General features: G+C 41.3%; 1 protein-coding gene across 1 annotated transcript in view; it reads right to left on the minus strand.

Moving 5' to 3' along the window:
• The window catches only part of LOC120985761 (tetratricopeptide repeat protein 24-like), a 100,991-nt gene extending 85,184 nt beyond the window's left edge, over nt 1-15,807 (minus strand). Inside the window, 1 exon segment of the mRNA XM_040413886.1 lies at nt 15,734-15,807. The gene's annotated coding sequence lies outside the window, so the exon portion shown is untranslated.
• Nucleotides 15,808-16,884: the final 1,077 nt, after the last annotated feature.

The following is a 16,884-nucleotide window of genomic DNA, read 5'->3' on the forward strand; positions in this document are numbered from 1 at the left end:
AGTTACTGTGATGCCGTACAAGGAATGGGCATCGCAGTGCGCATGCGCTGGCCAACGGACTGACTGCGCAGGCGCAGGATCTCGTCGGAATAACAAGTTAGTACAAAGGCGGTCAGAGGGAAAGGATGGGCGGGCGGAGGGTAGGAAGGGCAAGGGGACGCAATGAAAGCCTCAGAGGTATGCTGGAGATGAAAAATTGACTGACTCTAAAGTAACAAATCTTTAACCCCTTAGTGACCACCCATACGTGTTTTTACGGCGGTCACTAAGGGGCCTTAGGCTGGGCCGCCGCGTTTTTACAGCGGCCTAGTCTAAGCGCTGCACGGCTCCCCCGTGCAGCGGGGAGCGCGGACCTGGCTCTCACATGAGAGCAGGGTCCCTGCTCTAACAGCCCGGACCGGCAGGAGTGCGCGATCCTGTCTGTTTAACCATTTACATGCCGGGCGCAATGGCGCCCGCTGCATGTAAAGTGGTGACAGAGGGAGCGGTCTCCCTCTGTCTCCCATCAGCACCCCAAAAAATGCGATCGCGGGGTGCTGATGTGTTGGGAAGCTTACCTCGCTTCCGATCAGGGCCCCGAGCCTGTTTTCCGTTACCTCCAGCAGGCTGTGCCTCTCTGGCGCAGCCTGCTGGTCAATGTTTGAATAGCATTGCTATTGAAATGCAATGCATTATAGAGATAATGCATTACATTTTAAAAGCAATAAAAATACTGTATATTATAGTCCCCTTGTGGGACTATTAAGTAGTAAAAAAAATAGAAAAAAAATACACATTTATTAAATAAAAAATTCCATAAAATAAAAAAAATATGCTTTTTTTCTCATTGAAAATACGCTTTTCAATGAAAAAAATTGCAAAAAGAAAATATCCCCCATATGTTTGGTATTGCCGCGTCCGTACCGACCGGGACTACATAAATATTACATAAATTATCCCCTATGGTGAACGCCGTAAAAAAAAAAAGACAGAATTTCGAATTTATTCTTAGTTTTCCACCGAAAAAAAACGTAATAACAAGCCCGATCAAAAAGCGGCATTTACTCCAAAATCATACCAATGAAAAATACAAGTCCTCTTTCAAAAATCAAGCCCTCACACAATTCCATATAAAAAAAAAAAGTTATGGGTCTTGTGAAGTGGCAATGCAAAATAATTTTTTTGGTAATAAAAGGGGTTTTATTGCAAAAAAAGTAGTAAAACGTAAACAAAATTATAAGTATTTAGTATCACTGTAATCGTACTGACCCAGAGAATAAAGATATTATGTTATTTGAACCAAAAAATGAACGCCATAAAATTTATAATGTAAAAACGCAGTGGCAGTATTGCTATTTTTCCCCATCTCCCTCCCAGAAAGAGTTAATAAAGGTTAATCAGAAAGTTATGTGTACCCCAAAATGGCGCCATTAAAAACTACAACTTGTCCCGTAAAAAACAAGCCCTCATAAAGCTATATAGACGAAAAAATACAAAAGTTATAGCTCTTGGAACGAGACCATGAAAAAAGGAAGAAAAACACTTGGTCATAAAGGCCCAAACAGGCTTGGTCACTAAGGGGTTAAAAGTCACTACAAGGAGGAGAACGCCTCCAAACTGTACCAGAAACTCCTCAACATTTCCCAGAAGAGTAATGAAACTGTTCAGAATTTCCTGTTCAGAGCGATTGAATTGAAAGATCGGTTGCTATTTGTCTTCCAAGGGGAAGGCTCGGAAGAACATTTTAAGACTGAGCTGATACAGAAGAAATTTCTAAGATCATTGGGTACTGGACTGAGAAATTATCACATCAAATTCTAATTAAAGCAATATTTAGAGGACCCTTACATTCCAGATGAGGTGCTCATAGAGAAAACGAATGAAGCCGCTAATATAGAGATGGAAAGGGAACAGAAGCAAAAGAAATCTCAGCACAGCAGTTCAACGAGAGAGAAAGAATGTCAATCTTACACCTTACAGTGTCCTCAAGAACCAAGTGTCCTGACAACGACTGCCGACACAACACCTTGGTCCCCACCACAGGCAAGTAGCCCAACGATTCCACAATTGTCTAAGAGCAACTTTGAACTGGAAAAGCTGATGCTATAGAGGCAAAAAGAGATGATAGAGATGAAAACACTTCTCCAAGATTCCAGAACCTGGCGAGACCAGTGGTTACGAGCAAAGGATGTTGTCAGAGAAGTGCCTGCGATCATTGCTTCAACTGTGGACGATCTGGACATAGAGCAAAATATTGCCAAACGCCCAGACCAAACCAGTTAAATGGGAGAGGGCTGCTGTCAAGGAACCGACAGTAACCTGTCCTAAGACTAACCCTGTGTCCCAAAGTGCAACTCTTGTCATAGCAAACCAGCAAGCTCCAAAACCACCATCAGTGCCACGGCTGGTAGGGGAAATACAAACTCCTTTCAGAGAGTGCTCAACTGCTATAACCAAAGATCCCTCCAGATGGCTGAGCAAGTACCAACTTACGTGGACGGTGTTACCATGAGACAAAACAGCAAGTTACTGAGTCTCGTTGGAAAAAAATGCCTGGTGAACTGTGAAATAGACAATACTCCTGTCCAAGCACTATGGGACACCAGCTCTCAGGTGAGCATCCTCAATGAGAGCTGGAGACAGCGGGTTCTGCCGCATACAGGGCTCCGATCTTTTGAAGAATTGCTGGGGCCAGGAATCCTCCTTGGAAAGGCAGCCAACGAAACTGAAATTCCTTTCTCCGGGTTTTTCAACTAACAGCGGGAAGTAACAATACGAAACAGCTAGTAGTGCCACTTGTGGTATTGGCAGATGAGAAAGTCGCAGAGATGCCAATCATTGGGTATAATGTCATAGAAGAACTCTTCAAGGAGACAGCTGTCAAGGATAGGAGAACCACTACAGGGTTTGTGGACCTACTAGGAACCGCCTTGGATTTGCCGACCCCCAAAGCAGAAGTCCTGGTGAGTCAACTAAAAACCAGCCTGAAAGAAACTGGTGGTACTGCACTAAAGACTGGTACCAAGAGCCAAAGAATTCCGGCAACCACTGTGACGTATCTCAGATCTAGGCTCACGCCAAATCAGCCTTGCAAGATCAGAGGGTCTTGTTTACACCTGATGAGACTCATGATGTGCCAGAAGGTCTGTATATTGGGGAGACGTTAGTGTCGCTCCAAAAGGGACAGTTTTCCGAACTATCCATCCCGGTTTGGAACTCCACCAAGCGAGACGTTATCTTACCAAGTCAGACAAGGATTGGGTGTCTCGAGCCCATCAAGACAACATACCCAGCTCAGGTGAAACCAAAAGAATCAGTGAGTGTGGCCACTCACTCGGTGACTCATAGTCAACTGTCATCCAGATTAGGGCCAGAAGGTTGAGTGGAAAATTTAAACACGAGTCAGTCACCAGTAAGCTATGCTCATTGAGAACACTGGATTCCACCAGTACCTATAGAACAGCTACCAGAGGAATATCAACAGATAGTCAAGACAATGCTATGGGAGGAATGCCACACCTTTGCTAAAGATGATTCTGACGTCGGATGCATCCCTTCCCTACAATTGCAACTGCGCCTCAAATACAATACACCGGTTAGAAGAACTTACATGTCCGTGCTGAAGCCACTACACCAGGAGGTGAAAGAATACCTGCAGGATCTGCTGAACCACGTATAGATTGCAGAGTCAAAATCATCATACTCTTTACCCATTGTGTGCGTGAGAAAGATGGACGGTAGTTTAAGACTTTGTTACGACTACAGGGAGTTGAACCAGAAGTCCACCCCTGACCGCCGTTCCAATCCCTAGGATCCAAGACATGCTGGACAGCCTAGGAAGAAGTTCATGGTTTTCGGTGCTAGACCAATGGAAAGCCTACCATCAAGGATTTGTGGAAGAATCCAGTTGACCACTGACTGCCTTCATCACACCTTAGGGTCTGTATGAGTGGATCAGAATACCCTTTGGCCTTAGCTCTGAGCCAGCTGAATTTCAACGCAGCATGGAAACTTGTCTAATGGGACTGAGGGATAAAATCTGTCTGCCGTACCTAGACGATAACCTGGTTCACAGCAGATCATTCCAGAAACATGTGGAACATGTCCAGTTGGTACTGCAACGGTATCAGAAATATCAAGTCAAGTTAACAGCGAGGAAATGTGAACTATTCCGAAACCAAGTCAGATTCTTGGGCAAGATTGAGTCCAAAGATTGCCATTCCATGGATCCAGCAGACATTGCGCCTGTGCTGGCCCTGAAGAACAACCAGCCAAGGACTGTTGGAGAACTCAGGAAGTTATTAGGATTAATTTCCTACTATCGTCCTTACGTCCAAAACTTTTCCAGGATTGCAAAACCCCTGTATGAATTACTATCAGCGGATACAACACCTACCAGAACGTCAGTACCGTCTAGCCAACCCAAGAAGAAGAAGAATCCATCACCAAAACTAAAAGGTCAACTACCTTCTCATCAGTCTATAGTCTGGACTAACCACCACCAGGTAGCGCTGAACCGGCTTATTGAGGCCTTAACTCATCCTCCAGTTATGGGTTACTCAGACTACAGCAAATCCTTTGTTCTGCACTGTGATGCCTTGCAAGAAGGACTAGGAGCTGTGTTGTACCAAGAGCAGGAGGAAAAGTTAAAAGTAATTGCTTGCGGATCTAGGACTCTCACACCTACCAAGAAGAACTATCACATGCATTCAGGAAAACTAGAATTCCTAGCGATGAAGTGGGCCATATGTGAAAGGTTCCGAGACTACCTCTACTACTGTCCATCCTTCGTAATCTATACTGACAACAATCCACTAACTCATGTCCTAACTACGGCTAAACTAAATGCAACAGGCCACTGATGGGTTGCAGAACTAGCTGACTTTAGTTTCACTATCAAGTATCTTCCAGGAAAGAGAAATGCGGATGCGGATGTACTCTCTCGTATGACACTAAGTCCTGAACAATACATGCAACAGTGTTCGCAAGAAGTCGACCCGAAAGTCATCAGTTGCATAACCCAAGCACTTCAAGTACAACAGAAAGAAAAAACGCCTTGGTTGTGTCCAATAACCATCGCGAATACAACGTCAACAATAGATGGTACCCAAAAGAAGGTAGCACAAATACCTAAAGAGACCATAAGGACAGCACAAATAGAAGACTCAGTGATCGGTCCAGTGTGAAAGTACAAAAATCTAAACAGGTTCCCATCAAAGCATGAAGCAATGGACCAAATTTTTCCTCGACGAAGATGGAATCTTGAGACGGAAAACACCCTCAGGTTCTCAACTAGTGTTACCCAAGCCATATCATTCATTGGTGTTGAGAGAATTGCATAAGGAAATGGGTCACCTAGGAGTTAAAAGGACTGTAAACTTGATCAGAGAAAGATTATTTTGGCCACACATACAGAGAGATGCCAAGCAATACATTAACTACCAGTGCACCTATCTGAAAGACCAACGCCCTAATAGGCATACCAGAGCTCCATTGAACAAAATTGTCACCACTTATTCCTTTGAGATGATCTCCATCGACTTCCTCCATCTGGAGACATGCAGAGGAGGTTATAAGTACATACTAGTAGTAATAGACCACTTTCCCAGGTTTGCTCAGGCCTACGCGACCAAAAACAATTCAGCAAAGACTGTTGCCGATAAGATATTCAGTGACTTTGTCTTGAAGTTTGGATTTCCTACCAGAATCCATCATGACATGCCAAAATAATTTGAAAACCAGTTATTCTTGGCCTTAGAAAAAACACTGCTACATTCAGAATTCTCACACGACTCGATATCATCCAGGACAATGCAAAAGATTTAATCGTACTCTGTTGTCTATGCTTCAGACTCTGTCGCCAAATTCCAAGAAAGACTGGAAGAACTCACTTGCCCAGGTAATACATGCCTACAGCTGCACCAAAAGTGAAGCTACGGGGTATTCTCCATTTTTTCTACTGTTCGGGAGATCTCCAAGATTACCAATAGACAGCATGTTTGACACCCCAGTCACGGAAAAATATAAGAATCACTCTGAGTATGTAAAAACTTGGACAGATAGGATGACTGAAGCCTATCAGGTTGCTTCAAGGGTAGCTACCCAAGCTGCGCAAAGAGGAAAAGAGCACTATGACTCATGGAGTAGAACTCTCACCTGGCATAGCGTCCTTGTAAGAAACTTTACTGAAAGAGGAGGACCAGGAAAACTGAGATCGTTCTGGGAAGACGCTGTACATGTGGTCCTGAAGAAAAAGTGTGAAAATAGCCCAGTCTATGAGGTAAAACCAGAAACTGGAAAAAGCCGAACAAGAATTCTGCACCGCAATTTGTTATTGCCTTGCCATTACTTACCCGTCGACCACGGTCAGCAGATACCTGACAGACCCAGTACTAGAAGACGAGGCCAAGTTTCAAAGACTCCTCAACCAGCGACACAGACATCCGAGGGAATATCAGAAGATGAATCGGATCTTGAACAAGAACTATGGAGATCGTTCATCCCTGTAACCCAGAGGAATCACACAAGGAAAGACATAGAACTGAATCCTGAAGAAGAGGAGTTCTACCCTTGCCAGTTGGAAACTAGTGAGGAAAGTACAGAGGAAGCTACAGAGGAAATACAGGGAAGTTACAGAGGAAATTACAGAGGAAGCTACAGTGGAAATTACCAAGGACGAGCCTGTGATTCAACCTGAACACACTACATGTTCATCAGAAAACACAGAAGAAGAAAACTCTTCACCACAAAAACCAACAGAGACTGTTAACAGTGACAAAGGCGAGTTCGAGGACGCTTCAGATGACTTTCCGCTACACAGAATACAGCCCAGTAGGAGCAGGAGACAGCCAAAAGTTCTGACTTACAACACTTTGGGTCAACCCAGTAGTGTTGCCAGGAATGCAGCAGTACAGGTCATAGACTGTGTTGATACACCACCGGTTTGCCCTAGCTGGTACCTAAGTCCAGACTGTTTTGCTGAGGACTCTAAAAGCTGGTAACCGTATCCATGCCTATAATGCTGTGCTTTATTAATGTCTACTTATGTTGAAAATGTTAGATGTTAAGTTCTGTGACTAACAAAAGGATATTTCTTGCACTCTTACTGCAGACATTCCAGGTAAAATAGCCTTAAGTGATAGAACTAGGTAGAAGGTGTCAGAACTATTGAACATAAAATAATTCATATTATGAAGGTCTATACAAATTACAATAAAGACTAGTATATATGCTGTATAAGAAGCCATCTTGTCTGATTTTAAAAGGTTAAAGTGAGGTGAGTTTCTCAAGACTTGGAATTGCTAACTAAGTAATTAAGAGTGTTTGCATAGTCTGCTCTTGTGTGAAAGAGGTTTAGACAGATAGATTAAAATGCATTTACTCAGATAAGACAATGGTAGAAATGTGCTGAGTTTTAGTTTATTTTCAGTGAGTAAAAAGAATACAATTTCGTATTCATTGTAATGTTTATATTAATCCTCATATGAATGGATTTTGGGTTTTTATATGATGCGTTATAAAATTGGGTGTTTTATATAACTAGAAGTTTGATAAAGGTATATTCATTTAGTTTTAGAATTGAGGTGGAAATTCCAATGTAGTTTCAGAGTGCTGTGTCAGAGAGTGAGACTGGTGTGAAGTTAATTATCTGTTTCTCAGAAAATCTCAGGAAGGGGGGTTGTAAATACAGATGTCCATAAACAAACAATGTCTTCATCAAGACAAAGGGCAAAGTATCAATTGAATCCTGTTCTATCACAATGACTAGGAAAGGTCTTTAGTCATGTCTAGGAGTTGTGTACCTACGAGTCCTTGAGAATAGAGGTCTAATCCTGGATACACCTTTATATTTACATTCTATTGTTCTAGAAGTTCTGTCTAAAATCCCAGTTAAAAATTACCCCTTCTTCAAATTAAAAAGGAAAATATAGGAAATAGCTATAATTGTCAAAACTTTTTACATAGAGCCCTAGTGCCATCTAGTGGTAGAGTAAAAATTGAAACATATATTACGAGATAGTTGGGGAAATTAACATTTTCAATGTCACTAGTTAATGATCAAACCAGACCTATCCCATTTTATGAATGGGATAAAAGAGGGAGAGGCCATCTGATCCCATCTGATCCATATGATACACCTATCTGAGGAAGTCATCAGAACCATCCGATGAACTAGAACCACCTATCCAGTCATCCAGGGGGATTCACCCATTCCTTGAGAACATCATTCCATTCCTCAATCTTTTCAAGAAAGACACAACCGTCCGGGAACAAATAGGACCAGACCAATTTATAGTCCTGAATCTTGAATCTGATTTCTGCTAGCCGATACACTGGTATAGTATAACATTTCCTATATTTTATAGGAGAACGAAAGTAATATATTTGCCCATATATATATATATATATATATATATATATATATATATTCAATTAACAATATTTTGGGTGTAGAAGCTGGTTTGGAAAAGGGCTAACTGCAGTATCATTCAGTTTTTTTTTCTAATCCAGGGAGATTTATTCATACTGTTGAAAATTCTTCTTATATCACGGTATTATCTCCAAGGAACTGAGTTCAGTTCTATACATGTATGGTTGATTTTACACACACACACACACACATATATATATATATATATATATATATATATATATAATGATATAAATCTTACTTATCTGTCGGCTGAGAGAAATCAAGTATCAAAGTAATTTAAAATATATTGTAGGGTATTATCACAATAAGGAATTGTAAGGAATATATGTATATCCTATAGGTTATTTTGGGCTTTCTTAAAAGGTTGCATATCATTCATTAATTTTCATAATTTTATTGTCTCCAGTTTATATTTGATTAATTTGCACTGTATTATAATTATTTTTTATAAATATATATTTTGATTTACCACTGCCTTCTTTTTGTCGTCAAACTTAGCGCAGATCACGAGCTTTTATTGGCTTGGTCTTTATGATAATAAATTAGAATCTCCTCCCTTACAGATTATAATTTATTTACATAAAGAATATAGACTGCTAATCAGAGCAGTATAAATATTCTGACAAAGGGAAAGTCGGCTGACAACAACAAAAAGTAGAGAAGAATAGGTGGTTATGCTGTACTGTATTGGTACCATACCATGGGTATTCCACGTTATCATAAAATTTTTTAAAAAAAGGACAGAAGCAATAAGGTGTCCCCTAGTTCTCCATAAACTCTTGTCTTCACAATGACGTACACAAACCTGTGTTAAATGGGTTTATTAATAGTTGGCTATATGCAACAATATTCCACCAGGCTTCATAGCGCTGTGACATAACTGGGAGAAGATGTCGCAGGGAGGACGGTTCCTCAAGTAATTGTATTACTATTTAACCTTGGCTCCCGACGGTTGTTGGGAGATGAATAATAGAATAGCTCTTATACTAAAGTCTGCATATGTTGGAGACAACATCAAATTTTGTGGGGGAGAGTGTAAGGTATGACAAAATCAGGTACCCCATAAAAAAGAAACTAATACATATTACATCCCCAGCTTCAGCAATCCAGTATAGCTGCGGTAATAGAAAAGTCAAACTCATGGCATTTCAATTAAATCACCAGTAGATTGCAGCAGAATGTTTAAAGCCTGAATGACGAGCACAGTTTTTATATAGCACTGCTAAATGCCGGTGGAACTAAAAGACAGACCTTTTGTTCCTGGGGGAACAGAATACACAGTTGCTCTTCTGCCTACCTGACTGAAGGTCATGCTTGTCATTGCAGGTAGGAGAACACATATTTAGGGCAATAAACAGGGCAAAAGTGATTTAATCCACATCCCTGTAATTAGCAAAGGCTGCTGGTGATGCTGTGTGAGTAAATAACAAACTGCACAAATGTTATTGGAGTACACTGATGTGTCACATGGCGCCAGTGTATGTTGAATGTGATTGTTATAGGATCTTATGTTAATATATGATATTATACTGCACTATTTGCCTACTGTGATGCATATTGAGTAATAATAGATCTGCACATCAGCATATGTGCAACACTTCCAGGGCCAGCAATTTGGAAAAGTGCACATTTAGTGCTATGACCTGTGGGTGGGTGGGTGGCTGGGTATTTGCCCTTACGTTCAAAGGCCTGGGGTATGGACATCTGTACGCTGCGCTGGGACACAGAAGTGGATGTGTTAACTGATGGTGCTTGCGAAGGTCCAGGTGCAGGGCGGGAAGCATCCGGGCCTGCGTCTTGGACAGGGGATTGGCTAGCACGTAACACAGGGGAAGAGGAGGCAGTGGTGTGACCCGCCGACACTGTGGATCCAGGCGTTCGGCCCACCTATTAGGGTATTTTGATGCCATGTGGCGGATCATGCTGGTGGTGTTGAGGTTGCTAGTGTTGCAAATGACAATTCTTTTATCGTCCGCACTTTGCTCAAAAAAGCGCCAGACTGCAGAACACCTACCCCTTGGCAAGGGAGATTGCTACAAGGGGGTACTCCGGGGAACAGTTGCGGGCCTGTTTGGTGCAGCTCGCCTTCTCCCTTTTGCCACCCAACTGCCTCTTCCAGCCTGTTGCGGTGCTGCGGATCTATCCCCCTCTGTACTGCTGTCCTTGCTCTGCTTGCCTCCTTCCCAGGTTGGGTCAGTGATTTCATCGTCCACCACCTCCTCTTCCACTTTCTCACTCTGGTCATCCTCCTGAATTGTTGACCTAACAAGAACCTCACTTATTGACAACTGTGTCTCATCCTCATCATCAACCTCTTGAGACACTAATTGTCGTTCCCCACCGTCATCTTCTTCTGACTGTGGATGCTCAAGAGTTTGGGAATCAGTGCAAAAGATCTCCTCATGTCCCTCTTCAATCGGGCTTGGCGAGAGGGCCAAACCAAGGAATGGCGATGAAAAGAGCTCCTCGGAATATCCGAGTGTGGGATCACTTGTTTGCCAAGACTCTTGATGGTGGGAGGAAGGAGGATCAGGGTGAGGATTCTGTTGACCAGACTCTTGGATACTGAGACTGGACTTTGTGAAGGCAGGGTGGTGCTTAACCGACTGGAAGCATTATCTGCTGCAATCCAAACAACCATCTGGTCGCACTGGTCTGAGTTCAAGATTGGTGTCCTGCGCCGCCCTGCAAACTGGGACATGAAGCTAGGTATCGTGGAAGATTGTTTTTCTTGTGCTCTGGCATCAGGCACAGTTTCTCCGCGCCCAGGGCCATGGCATCTGCATGCACCATCAGCATCACGGCCACTGCCCTGTCCCTTACTGTTCGCCTTCTTCATTTTAAATGTGATACAGTATATGCTTGAAAGTATGTCACACGTACAGTAGCGTAGGATTTGGAAGTGTATGCGCAAAATTTTTTACAAAGGTATTTGTGATTAGGAAATGTTATACAGGACAGGTACCACAGGTAATGTCACTGTTCGCAGTGTCTATAGAAAAAGGTACACTTGATGTCAGGAGATATAACGCAGATAATTTAACTGTCCGCAGCAGACACCGTCTACGGAAAAAGTGCACTGGATGTCACTGATATTTTAGGGATGCGCACACTTTAAACAGGAGATCTGCCGCGGATAATTTAACTGTCCGCAGAGGACACTGTCTGCGGAAAAAGTGCACTGGATGTCACAGATATTTTAGGGATGCGCACACTTTACACAGGAGATGTGGCGAGAATAATTTAACTGTCCGCAGTGGCCTATTACACTGTATTTAGCGCAGGATGTGCTAAAATATATATATTACTGCTGTCACACACAATAGTCCTTAAAAGGACTTTTGGGTCTCTGAAAAGTTTTTTGTATAAAAATCTTCCTATAACACTCCTTACACTGTCTGTCCCTTCCTATGCACAGCTCTCCCTAACACTGAGCAATTTAGCGCAGGTTGCGCTACAAACATATATTGCTGCTGTCACACACAATAGTCCTTGCAAGGACTTTTGGGTCTCTGAAACATTTTTGCACAAAAAAAATATTCAATTACACTCCCTACACTCTCTGTCCCTTCCTATGCTCAGCTCTCCCTGACTACGAATGAGCTGAACATGCGTCATTGGATGCTATATAGCACCAGATGACACGTTCCGGCCAGCCAATCACTGTAATGCCAGTAGCCAACATGGCTACTGACATTACAGTGAGGGCAGTACTTACCTGCACACTTATTGGCTGCGTAGCAGCCAAGAAACGTGCAGGGAGGAGACTCGAGCATGGCGCTCGAGCACATACGGTACTCAGCCGAGTACCGCCAGTGCCGAGCATCGAGATGCTTGAGCCGAACAGGTGTTCGGCCGAGCATGTTCGATCATCATCACTAATTATAACAAATCCTCTAACATTTAAGACCTGCCTTAGCGTAGCCTGTGTAAACTACTCTGCAGCTTCCGCAGATTTCGGTGTCATATTGGATATCCAGGGAACTCATTAGTGCCTCATTAAATGTTTGATGTAAACATACCACTTTTTATGGTGTTATCTCATATAAGATTCTATACTCATTCACCACCCGTCACGTATTGAGCCTGCGAGATAGACCATACAAGTGGCTGCATAATTAACGTATTATAATTGATAAGAAAAATAAATATAAAAGCGACAACAGATTCCAGGGTTCCCTTATGAATAAATTTAATTTTGTATTACCATAAAACAAAGCACTATAGCTCTTGTGATGCATTAAAACGGCTTATTGCAGTTCAATTTGCCTGTTAATGCCTCTTCTTGCATTATGGGTTATCCCAAAAGTATCATTTGGTTGCTAGTTCAGTTTGGCTCTGGTTAACCCAGCACAGTGTATAAGATATATAGAGATTTTTAGGATTTTGATGAGTCTGTAAATAGCTTAGTGGATGGCACTAATCTCATTTCAAACTGCTATGTGAACTGCAGATGCAGAACAGGTTCCTGCTACCTAGTTCCTAATGATGTTACCTTTATGTAAATCTTTGCGACTACTCATTCATTTCTAAATCAAAGTGTCCGCGTAATTAAGCACAGAATGTGTTTATGTTTTTGTAGAAAAAAAATAAAGATCCAAACCACAAAATGTATTGCATATAAGTATACAGCAAATGAGGTATTGTTTAGAAATAAAAACTACTTAAAGGGGTTGTCCAGCTTCTACTAAGTGATGGTCTATCCTCACCAGCTGATCGTCTGGGCTCTGACACACCACATTTCAGAGATCAGTTGTTCAAAAGTAGCTCTGTCACTGGAAGTTGGCACTCAAACTACACAGCACAGTCAACCTTGTAGTGGAGGGAGCTCGTTACTACAGTGCTGCTACCATTAAAGTCAATGGGAACAGCACTGTATTAGCAGAATTCCTCCACTACAAGTTTGACTGTGCTGTGTAGTGCTGGCAGTGACTGCCAGCAAAGGAGATACACCCGAACAGCTGATTTGAAGGGAGGGGATGCGGAGTTGAACCCCCAATGATCAGCTAGTGATGGCCTAATCTGCCATCATCTGAGTTTTCACCGATTCTGGCAGTTACAGCGGGGACCTAGCTATCAGTAACAGCAAGGCCTCTGTCCTGATCGAGTGAGCACAGCAAATGTGCACACCCAATCAGTGCGCCGTACATTTACCGCGTGGGTTGGGAACTTCCTGCCTCCTGCGCCATACATGTAAAGTCAGGGTTGGGAAGGAGATAAAGAAAGAAAATAAGTGGGATTCTATCTTCCCTATTCAAATACACCACTTTTAATGAAAGGGGACCTAAACCTTTACCCTTCCCGACCGCCCAACGTAAATATACGATGGGGGTCAAGTATTTAAAGATGGCATAGCCAAAGCCGCCAGGTGCCTACTTTTAAACAGAAGACACCTGGGGCTAATGAATGCAATTGGTGAAAACCTCGATTGGACACCTTTAACCCCTCAGATGCCATGGTCAAATGTGACCACGGCATCAGAGAACTCAAAAACCGAGGAGTGAGTGTTCCTAGACAACAGCTCCCCCTGGGAGAGATTGGGGGAGCTGGATGGTGTGTGCGGAAGCCTCAGTCCTTATGAATGATCCGAGGCTGCTGCTTCTGGAGTCTATGAGAGAATGGAGTCTATGAATGGAGTCTATGAGTCTAATAATGAGAATAATTGCATGTTAAAGTTCCCTAGGGGAACTATTTAAAGGTGTAAAAAAAAAAAAAAAAATCGAAATTTAAATCACCCTCTTTTCCCTCAAATAGAAATACATAAACAATTAAAAAAATAAACATCATAGGCATCGGCACGTTAAAAAATGTCCATACTATTAAAATATAAAAATATTTATTCCATGCGTCGAATTGTGTAATGGAAGAAAACATCAAAATAGCAGATTTGCCATTTTTTTTCACTTCATCTCCCCCCAAAAAATTTAATAAATAGTGAACAAAAAGTTGTACATATTCCAATATGGTATCAATAAAAACTACAGATTGTCCCACAAAAAATTAGCCCCCGCACAGCTCAGAGAACATAAAAATAATAGAGTTATAGGGGTCTTTATATAGTGATTAAAATACAAAATACAAGAAAAACCATACAAATACATGTGGTATTGCTGTAATCTTACTGCTCCAAAAAATTAAAGTAACAATTTAGTTTTACCTCATTGGAAATGCTGTAAAAATAAAACCCATAAACTGTGGCAGAATTATTTTTTATTTTTTTTATATAATTCCACCCCATTTGAAATTATTTTCCCACTACCTTGTATGCAATAGTAAATGGTGCCATTAGAAAGTACAAATTGTCCTGCAAAAAACAAGCTGTATAGGGCCATGTGAATGGAAAAATAAAAAAAGTTATGACTCTGGGAAGGCTGGGAGTAAAAAATGAAAACGAAAAGACGGAAAATGGCCTGGTCCTGAAGAGGTTCACAAAGATGGAGCAGCACTTCTCAGAGCACTTTATTCTTTCATCTTGCATTGACTCTGCTTGACTTTTCCAGGGTAGCGAATACAGATACCATATACTGTTTCTATGGATCCATACTCCGCCTTCTGGAAAAGCATGGCAGAGTCGATGAAAGCCAAAGGTGTAGAGGGTTCTGAGAAGAGTTTCATGGTTTCAGTTAAGGTTTAGGTGCCTTTTAAAGAGGTATTCACATTTGGGACATGTATGGCGTATTGATTATTGATAGGATATGCCATAAATGTCCAACAGAGCTGGCAGGATGTATCTATCTATCTATGAAAAAAAATAAAAAATTAACAAATAATAAAAAGTTTCATGGCACATCCAAAGTAAAGCGTGTGTTTATTCACCAGAAAGCTACGTTTCAGTCCTCTCAATGGGACCTTTCTCAAGCAGCGACCTATCTATCTATCTAATCTATCTATCTATCTATCTATCTATCTATCTATCTATCTATCTATCTATCTATCTATCTATCCAACCATCTATCTGTATTAAATGTATTCTTTTTAGCAATATACCAGTGGACCTCTTTAATGCAGTTATTAAGAACACTAAGCATTGCCAGTATTAATAATTGAGTGAATGATATACTCTCTTCTAGACTGAATGATGTAACTATTATTGTCAATTACATCAAGAAAGCTTTTTGGTTACCAGTGATATAAAATGAGTTACAATATGTTATGAGTTACAATATGTTTGTCAACATGACAGATATCATTCATCTACACTTCTATTGTGGAAGCCATTTTGGATGTCATTTTGAGTTCATTTATACATAATTCAGTTCATGCATTCTGTAGCTTCTATATTTTTAATGTTAATATGAATAATGATGAATTTGCACTTACCCTAAAATCTGCCTCACATAAAGAGTTGAGATATCTCAGCTATACCCAGAGCCCTGTATTGTCAGGATCTTCAGAGCTGCCTCACTCTATGAATGCAGTGTTTGGCATTGCTACCTTAGTAACTTGGAAGCAGCAGAACAATGGAGAAGAAAGCATACCTGTCCGAGGAGCGGGCGGTCACATGGATGTTTGTTTTCAGTGGTTTATGCCTATGTAGTAATGTGTGAGTAAAACTGGTACTGTCAGTGCTTTCTGCATTTAAGCCGTCACATGAAAATCTCATACAACATTTCAACAAGGAATATACCAATACATTCCTATGGACTGCAATGTCATATCACAAATTCCAGCAATCTACCAATATCAAGTGTCCTATAACTGAGTTACCGAGTCTAAAGACAAATTTCCAGCAAAAAATATAACCCTTAAAATACAATATACTTTATTTTATCTTCTAAAAAGAAATATTCCAATATAACTAAAGTGACGGTCAAAACCAATCTAATGTATGCAATGTATTTCAATAGATGCTAAATGATGTTAGAGGTTCATATCTAGGTTTAGGGTGGGGAATACTTTCCGTAAAGTTACCCTATGATTAGACTCAGCCCAGAGACGACCCCTAATGGTGGGGACTCTCTGTCCTCGAGCCTGGGCTATAACACCCTAGATGGCCCTAATGGGTCCTCGTACCCCTATACACCCTTACTGAACCTGGATGGGTCAGCATATTCCAACGCGTTTCACCCAGACTATGGGTTCCTCAGGGGGTCAATAAAATGGGTGGATCACATTTAAACACAAAAACAAAAAGTAATACGATAAAGGAAATATATATATATAGATACAGATACATAGGCATATGGATATAAAGATAATAAAAAATAGAGGTGAAGGATCATCCAGATATAACCTGAGTGGTCAATTCAGATGAAAGAGACTTATTAGCGTACAGTCATATCTAATGCGGCTAATATGTGCCAAAGATGACAATGCACCAGTCCCAAAAAGGTCCAATGGTCTTGTAAACGTCATTGACATGCTCACACACCCTTCTTCTCAATTCTCTAATGGTTTTGCCAATATAATCCTTAGGGCATGGGCATTGGCAGATATAGATGACTCCTCTACTCCTACAGTTCACAAACTCC

The sequence above is a fragment of the Bufo bufo genome, chromosome 1 (assembly GCF_905171765.1).
Source record: "Bufo bufo chromosome 1, aBufBuf1.1, whole genome shotgun sequence".
Lineage (NCBI taxonomy): Eukaryota > Metazoa > Chordata > Amphibia > Anura > Bufonidae > Bufo > Bufo bufo.